Below are 17,545 nucleotides of genomic sequence, written 5' to 3'. Positions count from 1 at the left end.
GCTCGACTACTGATCCGGAGTTCCCGGGTTCGAACCCGACCGCGGCGGCTGCGTTTTCGTGGAGGAAAAACGCTAAGGCGCCCGTGTGCTGTGCGATGTCAGTGCACGTTAAAGATCCCCAGGTGGTCGAAATTATTCCGGAGCCCTCCACTACGGCACCTACTTCTTCCTTTCCTCTTTCACTCCCTCCCTTTTCCCGTCCCTTACGGCGCGGTTCAGGTGTCCAACGATATATGAGACAGATACTGCGCCATTTCCATTCCCCAAAAAACCAATTATTATTATCGCTCTCCATCTTCACACCCTCTCTGCTCGGCAGCAGCGGGCGTGACGTCCTCTTCCCATTGGCTACACCTGGCTCGACGTTCCTACGAACTAACCTGATCGAGCTTACCCAAGTCACTCCAAGGCTTCACACAGGATAATCTGTGTTTGTGTGTGCGTGTGTGTGTGTGCGCGCGCACGCGGTTTGGTTTACTTTGTTTCCATGCCCGCACTTCCAACGTGGTAAGCGTTACTTAAATAATGCCTTCCTTTCCCTTGATTCATGATTATACGCACTCCTTCGAATATCAGGAAATACTGTATATTGTGGGGCGGGCGTGATGCAGAGCCGAAGACCACGAAAGGCAAAGCCAATAATTAAGGCAGCGCACAACCGACTACGGTAGCGAGACTGCCAGCGGGCCTCGCTCGAGTAAAAAGCGTGCAAGGCGCTCAATGGCATGATGCACGCGCGCACCAAACAGAGGCGATGCGGCAGCGCGGGCTTGCACTGTTTCGCATGTCGCTCTAGGGCGGCGCGCGGACGCTCGCTTTCTCAAGGTACACACACGTACAGTAAATGGCACGAGGCACTACCGTGGCGGCCGCGTTTCGATGGAGGCGAAACGCAAAAGGCGCACGTGTGCTATTCCGGGGCCCTCCGCTACGGCATTTCTTTCTTCCTTTCTTTTTCACTCCCTCCTTTTTCTTTTTTCACTCCCTCCTTTATCAATTCTTTACGGTGCGGTTCGGGCTGGCCAGCGAGATAAGTGAGACTGTCACTGAGCCATTTGCTTTCCTCAAAACGAATTTTCATTTTCAAGCTGTGCAGAGTACAGCAAGCCACACAATATGCGAAAATTAAAAACCGAAACCACTGGAGCTGGGCAACATCATCATTCCCGATTCTGCGACGCAGTTACGGCGAAATAACTAAAGCCTTAGAATCAGAAAGATAGTGCCGCCGTGCAGCGACCGCGGGTCTCCGCATGAGCCACATGGCCTGAGCTCAGCTGCGTCGCCTGCAGCTACCTCGCGCCCAGCGTTTCGAAAGCTTTCGTTCGCAGCGCCGCCAAGAACAAGTGGTTGTCGTAGCCACAATTTTTTTTACTACATCACTAATGATCAACTGCCTTCGTAATTAAAACAAAATTTGGGCTGTTTATTGCACGACGCTTGTGGCAAAAATAACGTTACCAGTTTTATTTTAAAGCGTTTAACGTTACGCGACTTTAGCGCCGTCTTTTCGTTCGCCGATGGTTGGGTTGAGCGCCCCATGCGTGCTATAGGCCGTGTCCTACACTACCTCTTTAGTACGCTGTAACGCAGTCTTCGTGTCGACTTTTGGCGGTTGTAGCTGTGGTGGCTTTCTTCAGCTTGTTTTTCTTGAATGTGCGGCATCGTTGGTGTTGTGGTAGTGTGTCTGCAACCGGAAGCTGACAGATGGCCCCCTGCGCTTCCTGAAGACGTTCTTCCGCGCATGGAGCTCTCAAAAAGTGCTCTGAGGTACCGCACCCAACACCACGCCGGAGCAGCCGGCCCCCGACGCCCGATAGAAGAAACGGCTTACCGTGATTGCTGACGAATGTAAGTACTGAAATGTAAAATGACTTTTGTGGTGTGTCGTGGGGATGCATGAGGGTTCTTAATGCATTCAGGCTTGGTCTTTACGTCTTGTTCGCCGTGAGGTGCGAAATGCGAGCACGACACGATCGCTTGCAGAGAGGTGGTGTTTTGACATGCTTGCGTGCCAGCTATGCGGCTTTTAGATTCACCCCCTTGCGCTCTTTGCGTAAGCACCGTTGCGAATAAGTTATGTGATAGAATTTGGTTGCACGCTGAGAGCTGTGAGGCGCCGCTTGATTCCTTATTCTGACTGAACAGGAGCAGCGCGTAAAATGTAGACCAGTAGAAGGAAAAGTGCTTGTAGCGGCTTGCGTCTTTTGATTCTGCTGCATGAGTGTTTACTCGATATGGAACATTGCCCGTTCTATGTCGCAGTCGTATGAAGTGCTACGTTTCTTAATACCTTTGGTCAACGAAACTACGTTTAAAAATAGCAGAACCATTCTATTGCAGTGCACCTGAGGTAGTGGCACACTGGAAGCTTCTTTGTCGTTTTATTTGAATTACGTTCAATAGACTGAATGTCATTCCCCATTTTCAGTCTCAAGCGATAAAATTATAACGTAATTCGCGAATTATAGCTCTAAGGAAAATATGACTGGCTTTGTAAGCCATTTTTATGCATACTAATGGATGTATAGGTTATTAATCACTAGCCTCCACTCCTGAACACATTGGACTGAACCGCTAGAGGCTGTAATGGGATGTTGCTTCTTTGATTATGTTTACGAAAGCATCTCTCTAATTCAGCCTTTCTTCAAATGCGTCCACAGTGAAGGACTGTACAGCTTCCCCACCGGTATCATCACGCTGCTGTTGCACCTCCTTTCATCCGTCATTGAGCCAACGCTACCTCAACCTGAGGTTAATGGCATCATCGACCTGCTGGTGCAGCCTATCAGCCATTGATATCGGATATCAAGCATGTCACCTGTAAAAGAATAGGTATGTGTGGGCATCACAGATAGTTGTTTTTTTCTTGTCTTTGCTTGTAGCCTGACAAAACTCATCTGGTCCAGGATATATATTTCTCTTTCATTTGTTTCTTTTTTATCTTTTGAAAGAGCATCATGAAGAAAGGAAAAAGGTATTGCGGGCATCATGAGAGCACTGTTCTAATCAAACGCATTGTGTTGTAGTGTGTAATGGTCTTTTTACAGTTTTTATGCTCATGCTTCTGCTTGGGAATCTTGACCACAGTATAGACCAAATAAAAAAATATATGTGCTTCATGACCTTTCTACGGTAGCCTAAAAGCAGCAATTAAATTTCGTAGCTTTACTTCACCAGTACCTACCTGTTGCAAGGCACGGCAAGATTGAAGTGGACCAGTGGTGTGATAACTGGCAGACATAGCAGAAGGGGCAATACATTATTGAATATTAGTGTTCAAGTGGAAACGAGAACAAAAAACTGGGCAAGTTGGAATGGATTCATCTTTAAGCAGCGCGAAACAGGACATAGTGGAAGAAACACGAGACGACACGAGCGCTAATTTTTATTTTTAACGTTATTCAACAGCTGAGCATGGGGAAGGGAGTAAAACAGATCCTCCACATCCATGCTAAAGGCATAATGTTTCTTGTCCTCCATCTGCGACAGGAAATCAACTACCTCAGTAGTTTTTTTTTGAAGTGATGTTTATTGCCTCAGGGCATGAAAACTATAAAGTGAAAGACAAGTAAGATGCCTAAATAAATGAAAAAAGTTGAGCTGATCTGCTGAAATCAAGAAATGAACGATGGTATGGACCCTGTGTCCATGCAATATATGAATCCGGATTGTCCGCTGAGAGTCCCACTGACGCCAGGTGCCGAATTCTCGTCGGCCTCAGCGCCGGGCAGTCCCACAACAGGTGGTGGATATCTGCCTCACAGTCTCTGTTCTTGCAGACTGGGCACCCGGGGCGGGGATATAAATCTTTGAAATGCAGCCACTTGCGTGTCACAGCTGGAGATAGGGCAATCCCGACCCGTATCCTCTGAAGCGCAACCTCCTCTGCACGGGTAAGACCACGGGGGAGGGTTACCGCACACGGAGGGATTAGAACACGTGTGCGGCGCCGGAGGTGTTCCTTTCTTGTTAAAAGGAGGGTGCTGTCCTCCAGAGTGAGGACTCGAGGCAAAGACGAGTTTGGGGTCGAAAGGCGGGCCGCAGAATCTGTGCGGCTTTGTGCGCTTAGGAGGTCACGTGGGTCCCTCTCAATACAGCTGACGATAGATGTCTTGGCAGATTTCTGGAATGCGACTGACTCGTCGTAGTAGGCGTGTGACGCGAAGGGCGTCGATGCGAATGACAATGCGGGCCGTGGGTAGCATAGTAGACTTCTTCACTATAAAAGGGTCGGGCAGCTGAAGGGAGCCTAAATGCCACTGCAAATAGCCTGAAACAGCATGCTGTCACGTGTAACGCTATGATATTACTGCCGGAAAAGGGACATCGGGTTTATGGGTCTTGAACGTATAAAAGAGGTCCAGCACCGTACTTTTGTGTCGTTGATGGTGGCATATAGTCCATCCAGGCTCATTCTTTGTAACATATTTAAGGCTTCTTGACGGCAGCAGGCCTCAACACCACGAGTATAAAATTCTTTTTCAGAGCTCCTTCCTTCTTGGTGAACACATCTTCAGGTGCGAGAACAGATAATCCCTCTTTGTTCGAAAGGAGAGGCCTCAAGCCTTCAGCTGCCATGTTGTTGATCAATCCCTTCATACGTCTTGACGCCTTTTTGCCCTTGTAGTTGCAGACGACTTCAGAGCACTCACTGACACACCTCTGTCTCCTTCGGGTCCGTCCTTGGATACGTGTCCCAGGGCGTCCCAGGGCTTGTGTCGTCTCGTGTTTCTTCCACTACATCCTGTGTTTCAAGCTGCTTGAAGATGAATTTAAGTGGAACACTATGCCTTAGAAGCATAGGTGTGGATAGCATGAATAATTCGCACCATACAAAATTAGCCTTGCATTACGTGAAACACTGTGAAGCTTATATTGAAGCTGTACAGAAGAAAGGCATTTGTTCAATATGTCATGAGTGTTGCTGGGGTTATTGTTCTTTCACACTCCCTTTGTCACAACTTACTGCACTGTACAGTTTAAGTGCATTTGGAATCTTTTGAACATTTGTTCATTCTTGTTTTTATTCATACCAACATTCAATTACATGTTGCGCTACACTAGCTGAGTTCACGTCAACAATTATTTCCTTGACCTTAACCATGCCCCTTGTTTTACTTGAATTGATGCATTTGTCGTTGCCCCCTCCTGAGCCACCAAGTTTTTCTATAAGCTGCGCAAATTATTTCATTCATTTTCAAGAGGCATTGCTGCAATTAGTGGCATGTAATTGCCTAATTACCTGGGTACTCATTTTTATCTTCTTTGGAACACATTTCTTTGTTTACTTGTTTCCCTTGTATTGAGCATGCCCCATCACTGGAGTGATGTGCTGCGGGACAAGAAATGTCAGTCCAGCTGCTCCCTTAGGGGCACTTTGCTGAGGTTTTTCTCACTCGTAGGTCTGTGTGGCTTTACTTACAAGCATTGTATGTGACACATTGTGTGCCTTAATGTTTTGATTTATTTGCTTTAGAAAGGGCCACTCTGACACTCCCACAACCTTGCTCACCTGCGTACTATTTGTTCATACATTTTACCCTCACACGCCTGCTATAGCTCCAAATGGTGATACATTATCTACAAAAAGGTAAATAAACTGAACAGTAAGTAAAGTTGAGTTACTTTCTCCTAGCTACTTAGAGACACAAAGGTGTGCAAGTTATATTGTAGTGCGTTTCAGGCACCGCTTTTGAGAGCAAATGCTGCCTGAAGTTTGGTATATACCAGTCAAGAAACATGAAATAATTTTCACATTTGGTGGTGTGCAAGATATCTTCAAATGACTGGAATGACTAAATATCTCTTTATAGCAGCCCTATTAGGCACAACATGTTAATGCCAATTCCTGTGTATATCAGTCTTCAAATGTGGGGGTAGAGTTGAGCACAGCAGCATGTTATGGCTTTTTCTTGTTCAAGGAAGCATTGCATTTATTTCTATTGTTGTGTCTGCTGCTTGTGCTGTTACTCAGCAACCTTATTAAACCTGCTCTGAATGCTGCGTTTTTGTGCTCATTACTCAGCAACTTTATCAAACCCACTCTAAGTGCTACGTTTTAGTTCCCATTTAGCCGATTTTTGCCTCTCCAAGTTTTGATTATGAAAGAATTCACTATAACTGTATACCTCGAATCTGTTTCTTACGCAGTTCTTTTGCCGCTGCATTCCGCCATGGAGGAACCTGCCTATTGGTGCTGTTGGTGCGCACATCTCATGGCTAGGATGCTACCTCTTCCTGCTTGTAACGCAGACAAGTAATGACAAGGGGCCTGGCTGATATTGTGGACAAGTGGCACGATTGCACACGAAATAACGGACCAACCAGGTCACTTCAGTATCCTTGTGCTATTATGTTTTTTAAAATCGCCTCAAAGCTTGATATCTACATCATTGTGAACTTTTAGCATATATTTAGCAGGACTTTCATTCGCTAGTGTTTGCAGCCTTGAATGTCAGTCTTAAGACAGTGTAAGTACTGTTTCACTGTGAGAGATTTTTTAGCTATTTAAAGAGGTAAACAATCACATCCTTAGAAATATGAGTAAATGTGCATATTGTAGTGCTGTCAAGTGTTGAAAAAGCATGTAGCTTTGATGCTTGTCAAAGGTAAAAGTCCACATCTAGTTACGTGAAGCTAATCATATGTCTGCAGTTCTAAATTGGTGTGCTTCAAGCTCGCTACAGGGTGCTTCACATCTTCCATTTTGTTACGAGTTCATTTGGCTACCTTGACTCTTCTCGATTGACTGGCATGTCAGGAAGCTAAAAGAGAATCTGCCCTGAATTCTTACTCTTTAAGCAACAGTGCTTCATTGTGTGTGTATGTGTGTGCATGGAGAGAGTTTTTCGAAAGGTTTGTTATGTGGCTAATGGAACTTTCACGTTGCAGAAGAAATTATTTCACTTCTCTGTTGTACAGGAAAGTGAGCAGTAATAGCATACACACCTGGTGTTTCAAAGAGAATGAAAATTTTCAAAAATATGCTTTTTGAGTTCAAAATATGGCTTTTGCAGCATAGTATTACAAGTGTTGGCAGACACTGGAAAGCCAGTGAATTTTATTTAATAAGCTGGTTAACTAATTTCTGGTAATAAACTTTTAACTATCACAGTTAAGTAACTGGTTGCAATTAGAATTTGTAGCCTGTCATTAGTAGTAGCCATATCAGTGTTTAGAATTTTCAAAACGCGATTACCCTCGCCACTGTGGCTCATCAAAATTTGACTGCATCATGCAAAAATGCATGCGCTTTTGAAAGCATGCATGCAAAGCAACTGCTTCAGTGCATTATACTAGACGAAAAAGCCAAATTTTGTCGAGCCACAGCACAAAGGGTAATTGTGTTTCCAAAATTCTAAAGACTGATATGGCTATTACTAATGATCGGCTGCAAATTTCTTTATTGCTACTAGATGCCTTACTTTAATAGTTAAAAAGTTTGTTGCTGGGTGATTCCACGAGAGATACTGTCTAAATATTTCAATTTTTTAATTTTTTTGAGTAATATAGATATTATGCATATATTTTTCAGCAGCCCAGCAGTGAATTACGTTTTGTTGAAATGCTAATATTTCCGGAGAAAAAGTTTAAAATAAAATAAACGACCTAGTGGCGAAGGCAGCGTGATTTTCAAGCACAGTTCAATTTCGCAAAGTTGCAATGACGTAAGCATCTGTATAAGAAAGCCGTGATGTATGTTTCGTGCTAAATGTACAGTTGGGAAAGAACATGTTGGGCTTATTTCCGCCATTTTGAAGAAGTTGTTGCTTACTGGGAAAAATTTGAAAGCAAATCTCAAGCGAGGCTATTTTCATGAATTTTTTTCTGCAGATATAAAGCACATCTTCAAATTTGCAGATTCTATAAGCACCGAGGGGCTAGAAAAGTGTACGGACTTTCATTTTTATATAATATAGGGAAGTGCACGAAGTATTGCCTTAAATCTGACATTTTTTACTATAGTAGTGTTTTTACAAATAAAAAAATCCATCTTCAATTTTTTTTAAAACTCCTGAAAGAAGTCTCTAGAAGGAGGCGAAAAAGAATACGAAAGAACGTATTGCATTATTTTGCTTCTATGATATCCAAGGTCAAAGTTTTAGCTTCTTGAGCATCTGCATGAGTGCCTAATTGAGGGCGTGGAAGCAGCAAACACCGCCCCGTTGCTCTAAATTTCCCCCAAATCCCAAGACTGAAATATTTTCCATCAAGAGAGAGCATACCTTATTACTTTTTGTGGACAAACACCGATCTGTGATGTAACCAGGATTCGGTAGCACCGCTACCGTCGAGTGCAGGTAACAGAGTTAAGCGCTCCTGCCGATGCTCAAAATGCTACATGTTTTAGCTTGGATGTAATTGTTAGAAACAAAATAATGGAACATGCTGTTTAATATTCTTTTTTACCTCCTTCGGGAGACTGGTTTCAGCAGTTATAAGAAAAATTGGAGATGTTTTGAAAGCACTATTCAAAAATGCCGGATTTAGGGCAATACTTCTTGCACTTCTTTGTATTATACAAAAATGAAAGTCATTACTCTTGTTTAGCACCTGATGCTTATCCACTGTGCAAATTTGAAGATCTGCTTAATATTTCCAGAGGAAAAATTCTTGAAAATTGCCTCATTTGAAACTTGTCTCTTCAAAATTTTTGTAATAAGCGACAACTTCACAATGGTGGAAATAAGCCTGACAATATATCCATCATGCCTTTCATATTTTTTATTCCTGCATCAACCATATTCTCGAAATTGAGCTCTATGTAAAAACACTGCCTCTGCCATGACGTCATTTACAGTTTTTTCTCATGAAATATTTGCATTTTCATGAAACTAAGTCCACTCTTGGCCTGCTGAATAATGTGTGCACAGTGCATAACAAAATCAACAATATTTAAAAATTTGAATAGTTTCTCTCGTGGAATCAATCTATTAAAAATTAGTTAACCAGGTAACTACTCAACACAATGTGCCAGTTTTCTGGTTACCGCCAACACTGGTAGTACTATGTTGAAAATGCCATATTTTTTCCTCACAAAACCTATTTTTTTCTTAGAATTTCTTAGTCTTCCCTGAAACTCCTCGTATGTAAGAAAAAAATAACAGGATTTAATCCATGACATCTCAGCTGGAGGACCAGCCTTTTTCAAGTGTACTACAGCATTCGAAGCACACAGCTTTTGTTTCAAATGCTGTAGTACACTCGAAAAAGGCCGCTTCTGTGAAAATGTGAATTAAATGTTTACAATTTCTGCTGACATTTTCTTGCATTGATCAATCAATTGCCAAAAAATCACCTTTGATATATATATATATATATATATATATATATATATATATATATATATATATATATATATATATATATATATATATAGTGCTTGTGTAGGTTAGTGCTTGTGTGCAATAAATGAATGTAATAATTTGTATTTTGCTTCGGTTATTCTTTAAACAGTCTAGGACACAGTTCACAAAATGATTTTGAAGTGCTAAACAATGTTGATCAAAATGCCATACAGTGTAGGTAACACACATTTCCAGACGTTGATAAGTTGATGGGTGGCAATTATGCTTTCTTCATACTTGAGTCTTGGATAATGTTGGCCAATTGTCGGAAGACCGTTGATATGGTGTTGGTAGTAAGTGGTCGATAGGAAGTATGTAGAAACTCAATAAGGCATTGGCAGGAAGTTTGAAGACTTTCTATGTGCTTGTGTCTTTTGATAATGCTGGCCAATTGCCAGAAGAACTTTGATAGGGTGTTGGTAGACATCATCGGTAAGTGGCCGATAGGAAGTATGTAGAAACTGTCGATATAGAGATGATAGGAAATATAAAGACTTTCTATGTACTTGAGTTTTTTCGGATAACGGTGGCCAATTGCCGGAAGACGGTTGATAGGTGGTTAATACAAAGCATATAAACATATAAAAGACTTTCTATTCAATCTCGATAGGCTGTATTAACATTTGTCTAAAGACTTTCTAAAGAATGTTACTAAAAATTTTTGTAAGGGCAGGCCGTTGAGGAATTGGACAAAGGGCCGCACCTGCACCATTCAATCGCAGTCATGGGTCGTATATGCATTCAAGCTCTTTGGATCTATTTTGTCTTCTTTCATGTCTAGTTCTGGGTGCATGTTTTTTGGGAAAGGGAAATCGTAATGGGGCTCCTATTTTCCTCATTAATTCCCTCCCTTTCTTCTACAATTGGTTGTTGGTTGTTTGGTAAAGGAAATGGCACAGTATTTGCCTCGCATCTCGGCGGACACCTGAACCGCGCCGTAAGGGAAGGGAAAACATACGGAGTGAAAGAACAAAGGAAGAAAGAGGTGACGTAGTGGAGGACTCCAGAATAATTTCGACCATCGGGGGATCTTTATCGTGCACTGACATCACTCAGCACACGGGCGCCTTAGCGTTTCGCCTCCATCGAAACGCAGCCGCCGCGGTTGGGCTCGAACCCGGGAACTCCAGATCAGTAGCCGAGCGCCCTAACCACTCAGCCGCCAACAAGATATGTTTCCTTAAATTGTCCGGGCAAGGTGTCGCGCCGAACGGACAACGGCGTTCCGTGGATTCCTTGGCAACGCTGCAACACGCTGTTGCGTCCTGCTCGTAAAGACGAAGCTTAAGCGTCCTTCAATTATCTTTTACTCATGGAGTGTCCTTGAGCTTTTGCTGCATGCGCCGGTATGCTGCACTGCCCACCCTCACCTAGTCCCTTTCCACCGCTCTCCAAACCCCCTGGATATATCCGTAAGAGTTCTCCCTGTCTTCTAAGCTTCCATCACTGCTGTTGAACGCGAAGCATTGTGTTCCCACACGCCGAAGCACTTGCGCAAAATATCATTCAGTGCCGCGGCCAGTCAGTCATGTGCGGCCGGATGTCTACCGACGCTGCCGCTACCAGGTGTTTGCCACTATTCCAAAGAAATTTCTCGGGAACACAAAAAAGCGTTAAATCGCCTTAAAGCGGGAAGCGAAAAGAGAACACCCAGCAGCGAAGGACCTCTATAATCTGAGCCGATGGCGTCACTTCCCGCTGCCCCGACCGAAAATTGTGAGATTTAAAAGACCTCAATTATCAGACAAAGGGCGAGTTCTCCCCAAAAACATGGGAGACGAAGGATTAGCGGCGCCCCTCCGGAGCCCATCGCCTCGCCAGATGCCCAGACATGAAGACCGATCTGCCAATTCTCTGTTTACAGTCTTACTGGAATTTTTCTGTAACTCGAATAAATAACAAACGAATATTAAAACGCACCCTATCGCCAGAGAATACCACATGAGCGAAAGAGATGCCGGCGCGCAGCTTGGAAGCCACACAAACCTCTCTTCTTTACAAGAGCCATTTAGTTTCGCAGCCCTGATAACCGTTTGATAAAGGATAAGTCTGTGTGCTCCAGTCTTCTTGCTGTCCTTGCTGCCTGTGCACAGTGCTGACTTCCTGCTCACACAAGTACAGTCAGGGGTTTGAAGTTATCCTGCATTAGAAGCTTTTCGACAGATTTGGTACTGCGAGTGCAATTAAGTGTGAATCCTAGATACATGTGTAAACACTGCATGAAATAGGCGTTGTGACACTTATTTTTTGTTAAGTACGTTCTTTGATTGAGCAAATTTGAATACATTCAGGTAAGCGCACAAAAATTTGTCCCACATCCTGTGGACCATTCTGTGGACTATCTCTTCATGCACCTTTTTCGTCTATATATGTTTGTGTACCTTAGGCTTCATATTTGTCATTGCACTGGAGACACCAGGAAACACTATCTGAAGGCAGTAGAACGGGATTCGTACGCCAGCGTATTCCCAGCCTTCTCAAACGTGGCGGACGGGAGCTATTCAGAGGAACGCTAGCATGCTCTAGCTGATAGGCCAGTCAGCGGATCTGGCAAGCAGAGATGGAGGAGGTATTGACTTCTACCATGGCTGCTTTTGAAATAATGGACAATAATGGGACATGCAGACATTTAAATTCAGTTTTATATTCATAGTAAAAACGGAACGTTTACGTTCGTGTTGGCTTAATGTTTGCTCGGGAGCCAAAAAAAATCTGCTGAGAAAATAGGATTTAAGGATGGAACCTTTTTTTCCGCGGCTCGACTGAAATTCCTGAGGTCAGTTATGAACAGGGCTCCGTGATCAGCTTTGGAGGTGAGTGGCAGTTTGGCCTCACCACAGAGATATCTGCAGCTTCAGGCATTGACTTGTCAGTATTTTCTTGTGCTTGCTGTGGCCGCGATGCCTGTATATCATTTTTTGGCCTTTGATGACTTATGAAAGATTCGTTTTCATTGAGTCCGCCTTCTTAGTCATTTGAACGAAGCAATAAATCGATTCAGGCGAACTTCATTCTCTCCTTCCTCTTTATAATGCAGACATGCACCTGTCACCTCTCCACCTTACCTTCAGGGCATTCAAATTTTTCTCGAAGTGTTTTTGAAAAGTGTGCAGGAGTGCGCTTTATGAGGAGGCCACGATGGCTCACTGGCCACGGGATTCGGCTGCTCAGCACGAGGTCTGGGGATCGATTCCTCGACGCGGCGGCCGCATTTCCAGGGAAGCGAAATACAAAAATCGCCGTCCCGTGTATTTTGTGATGTCAGGGCACGTTAAAAGGCCGCCGCGGTGGCTCTGTGGTCATGGCATTCGGCTGCTGGCCCGAAAGACGCGGGCTCGATCCCGGTCGCGGCGGTCGAATTTCGATGTGGGCGAAATTCTAGAGGCCCGTGTATTGTGCGTTGTCAATGCACTCTAATAAACCTCAGGTGGTCGAATTTTCCGGAACCGTTCGCTACGGCGTCTCTCATAGCCTGAGCCGCTGTGGGACATTAAAACCGTATAAAACAAAACAAGCACGTTAAAAATCTCTGAATTAATCTGGCGCTTTTCACTACGGCGTCTCTTCTTGCTTTGACTAGATTCCTCAATCACCATCTTCCTTAACAGCGCAGTTCAGCTGTCCTCCAAGAGGGAAGCAGTTTCTGCGCTTTTACAGTCGCGAAGGTTTGCATTTGTATTTTTGCCCTACACGCAAAGCTCTGAGAGGGCGTGGTAAGGAACCTGCTCTGGAGTTATCCATGTATGGATGCGGCTCGTACACGAAGCTTAGCGCCGTAACACAGGGCCTCTTCGATTTACCGGGTTCGGACAGCCCGCTGGCTGTCAGCAAGTTCGCCCCTGACAGGAAAGCATTTCACGTTCACGTGGTCTGATGGCCAACGGAAGCAGCCAGACGGCAATCACGGCGACGGATCACGGAGGGCAGATGCTCTCCCTATAGCTTCGCGTTCTGCTGCGTCTCGTTCCTGCGCACGTGTACGGCAGAAACAGACTGCTTGGGACCGAGAACAATTAACGACCTGAAGTTATTGAGGTCTGCCGCAGACTGCAGAACAGACATTTAATCATAAAAGAACGTCTTGCTGGGCAAGTTGGTACATCTTTGGATTACAGGCGCGAAAACAGACAGACCACAAGGTAGATAAACGGGACGGAGCGCCACTCACAACTGATTTATTCGAAGGCACGACAAACATATATATACCAGCTGACACGCAAGGAATACTATCATGTTCCAATCCGATATGACAGCGAACGCGTGAAAAAATCGTTCTCTGCCCTATACAACGATATGGACGTGTCGCTGACGCACATGCTTCTTTTCTTAGCAATAAAGAATGCTTCGATTAATTCCCTGGCTTTTGTGTCTTTACTTCTTGATAAAATTCGCACACCAGAAAAACATGTCTCACAGGAGCGTGACGGGCAAGACCCTATATGCTTAGGCAAATTTGGCCCTTCCTTATTTTGCTCCACATTTCTTTCATGTTCCCTGATTCGATCATTAACGCAGCGTCCAGTTTGCCCTATATAGGAGCGGCCGCACGAGAGGGGGATTTCATAGACCACACCTTCGGTGCACTTCATGAAAGATCGCCCATGAACACGATCGAACATGAAAGAAATGTGGAGCAAAATAAGGAAGGGCCAAATTTGCCTAAGCATATAGGGTCTTGCCCGTCACGCTCTTGTGAGCCATGTTTTTCTGGTGTGCGAATTTTATCAAGAAGTAAAGACACAAAAGCCAGGGAATTAATCGAAGCATTCTTTATTGCTAAGAAAAGAAGCATGTGCGTCAGCGACACGTCCATATCGTTGTATAGGGCAGAGAACGATTTTTTCACGCGTTCGCTGTCATATCAGATTGGAACAAGATAATATTCCTTGCGTGTCAGCTGGTATATATATGTTTGTCGTGCCTTCGAATAAATCAGTTGTGAGTGGCGCTCCGTCCCGTTTATCTACCTTGTGGTCTGTCTGTTTTCGCGCCTGTAATCCAAAGATGTACCAACTTGCCCAGCAAGACGTTCTTTTAAGCTATATTTCTAGTACAGTGGGCCTGTCTGTGTGTGTGTCGTCTCCATGTTTTATTGACCAATGGATTTCATGTTCCGTGGCTACCACCTGTCGTGCAAGGAATATTGCCTTCTGTATCAAGAATGGACTAGTGCCTGCTGAAGTAAGTGCCCTTTTCCGGCCTATTCTACCCTCCTGGGGGCATGTGAAGCGGATAAGTAGGATCCTCAGGTCTGAGTTATGGCGTCAAATCCGCCTGCTAAATGATCTTCTACGTGTATCCTGCCAAAAGCAATATCCTACCTGGCTCGCTGACAGAAATCTTCGCTCCGTGAAGACGTTAGCTTCCCAAATGACTGAACAACTTTGGGTGTGCATGTTAGACAAGCTGCTAAAGGAAAGAAGTACGAAGAAGAAGAATTGTGGGGGAGGTTTAGTGGTTGTGGGGGACATTCATCTGCCTGAGGAAGTGTCATCAGTGCTTCAAAAGGGGCCCAAGTTTGGACTGGAACCACAAGTGCCGCCTCAAGAACTGATAGCCATCAATCGTCGAATCGCCAGTAAGGCCAATCCAGAGGAGCATGAAAAGTGTCTACTTGAGGGCGTGTACTGCCTGCTTAAATCCTGTAACCGGGTACCTGTTCGTCATAAGGGAACTTCACCCCGAGCTATTGTGTATTTCTTTGAGAACAATAACCTAAAGCTTTCACAAGCAGATAAAGAAGGTGGATTTATAGTTTTATCGGAAAATAATTTCTCGGAAAGAGCAACCCGGGCAATTGATAAGAATTTTTCGCCTGTCAAAGTGAAAGCGACAAAAGTTAAGAACAGAGCTGTTGCAATGTGTGAGCAGCTCGGTTTAGTCCGGTTGAGCAAACAGATTGCCAAATGCAAGAATAATGCATTAAAAGTGTTCTTTTCAGTAAAAACGCACAAGCAAAGTATGCCCTTTAGAACTATCGTTACTGAAAAGGGGTCATGGCAGAGGCTGCTTAGCCGGTTCTTGTTAGATAAGTTGGGTAAGCTTGATATAGAAGACCCCTTTCATACCAAAAAGTCCGATCAAGTGTGTGAATTCTTTGAATCGCATCGTGATGTTGGACGCGCCTTTTCGGTAGATGTTGTGGATTTATTTTATTCTGTTCCTCACGAAGCCTTGTTTACTGCTGTCAGAGATTGCATTGAAGGTAAAGACCCTATTTACTTTCAAAATACTGCGGGTGTATCCATCGATGACTTTTTAACCATTTACAGTTTTATTTACAGTCTACCTTCGTAACTTTTGACGAGCAGTGTTTTCTGCAAAAAGCTGGCATGTGTATAGGCTCCTGTGTTGCACCGGTTTTGTGTAATATTTTTCTTTCTCAAATGGATCAAGTTTTGAACCAGGTTTTACCAGCTAGCAAAGTTTTTAAAGTGTTCAGATATGTGGACGACTTTTTATTCATTCTTACCAAGGACGGAAGTTTAAACTTCGAAGAAAGTGTGCGTGATGTGTTATCCTTATTTAGACAAAATGGAAATGGCTTAAGTTTTACTTTTGAAGTTCCTGAAGGTAATGTTTTACAGTTTTTATATGTTAGCTTTGATTTTTGTGAGGAACAGGTTTGTTGGGCGTATGCTCCGCGCGCAAAAAAGGGGCTTCTGCCATATGATTCTGCTCACTCCAAGCTAATAAAAAGGGGGATTGCTACACTCTGCCTCGAATCCGCTATTAGAAAATCATGCTCTCACAAGATGCAACTAAGTTTCCAAAAACCAATTGGCTAGGCTGTCTTCAGCCTGGTTCCCTGGTTCGCTCGTAACGGCGGTCGCAGAAGGCCTACTACAGAAAATAAAAAGAAAGGCTGTGAGAGCTGACCAAGATGTTCCTCGAGAAGAGGTGGTGCGACCTGTGGTGGTGCCCTATGTGCACAAGTTATCCCACAATTTGAAAAAGGTCGCGAGCAGGCATGGTGTGCCGCTTGTCTTTTCAGCCCCAAAAAAGCTCGGAAGCCTTTGTTCTCGCATTGAAAGAGAACGAAATGATGAGAGAGGGTGTGGCACCAAACATGGGCGATCGTTCATGAAGTGCACCGAAGGTGTGGTCTATGAAATCCCCCTCTCGTGCGGCCGCTCCTATATAGGGCAAACTGGACGCTGCGTTAATGAGCGAATCAGGGAACATGAAAGAAATGTGGAGCAAAATTAGGAAGGGCCAAATTTGCCTAAGCATATAGGGTCTTGCCCGTCACGCTCTTGTGAGCCATGTTTTTCTGGTGTGCGAATTTTATCAAGAAGTAAAGACACAAAAGCCAGGGAATTAATCGAAGCATTCTTTATTGCTAAGAAAAGAAGCATGTGCGTCAGCGACACGTCCATATCGTTGTATAGGGCAGAGAACGATTTTTTCACGCGTTCCCTGTCATATCAGATTGGAACATGATAGTATTCCTTGCGTGTCAGCTGCTATATATATGTTTGTCGTGCCTTCGAATAAATCAGTTGTGAGTGGCGCTCCGTCCCGTTTATCTACCTTGTGGTCTGTCTGTTTTCGCGTCTGTAATCCAAAGACATTTGATCATTCTCGCACCCTTATAACATCGGCGACGACAACGCGAGCGTGTTCCTTCAGCGCACCGTGTGCTGCGTAAGCTTCGAGAAATCATCAAAAGCATGTGCCGAGCTACTGATCCGACTACTGATCCGGAGTTCCCGGGTTCCAACCCGACCGCGGCGGCTGCGTTTTCATGGAGGCAAAACGCTAAAGGCGCCCGTGTGCTGTGCGATGTCAGTGCACGTTAAAGATACCCAGGTGGTCGAAATTATTCCGGAGCCCTCCCCGACGGCACCCCTTTCTTCCTTTATTCTTTCACTCCCTCATTTATCCCTTTCCTTACGGCGCGGTTCAGGTGTCCAACGACATATGAGACAGATACTGCGCCATTTCCTTTCCACCAAAAAACCAATTATTATTATTGTTATATGCCGAGCTATCGCAATCTATTGTCTTCAGTATAGCCACCGCATCGGAGGGAAAAATTGCCCATGCGTTGCTCATCAAACGACACGCCGTATTCTCGGATTATCGCGTGTTTGTTTACTGCGCAGCAAGTATGACTGGAATGACCAGACAAGATGGACCTTGCATGCATGGAGACTCACTCTGCTGTGGTCGTTGCGCTTTCTATGTTCGTC

The 17,545-nt window shown here is 44.4% G+C and overlaps 1 long non-coding RNA gene across 1 annotated transcript; it reads left to right on the top strand.

Moving 5' to 3' along the window:
- Positions 1–1,585: 1,585 nt before the first annotated feature.
- LOC144114679 (uncharacterized) lies at positions 1,586–8,037 on the top strand. The gene is made up of 3 exons (XR_013311082.1): positions 1,586–1,851; positions 2,664–2,835; positions 6,154–8,037. It is a non-coding gene; the product is annotated as an uncharacterized LOC144114679 (long non-coding RNA).
- The last annotated feature ends 9,508 nt before the right edge of the window (positions 8,038–17,545 follow it).

The sequence above is a fragment of the Amblyomma americanum genome, chromosome 1 (assembly GCF_052857255.1).
Source record: "Amblyomma americanum isolate KBUSLIRL-KWMA chromosome 1, ASM5285725v1, whole genome shotgun sequence".
NCBI lineage: Eukaryota > Metazoa > Arthropoda > Arachnida > Ixodida > Ixodidae > Amblyomma > Amblyomma americanum.
Note: the sequence above shows the minus strand (reverse complement) of the source record. Positions and strands in the feature narration are given on the sequence as shown.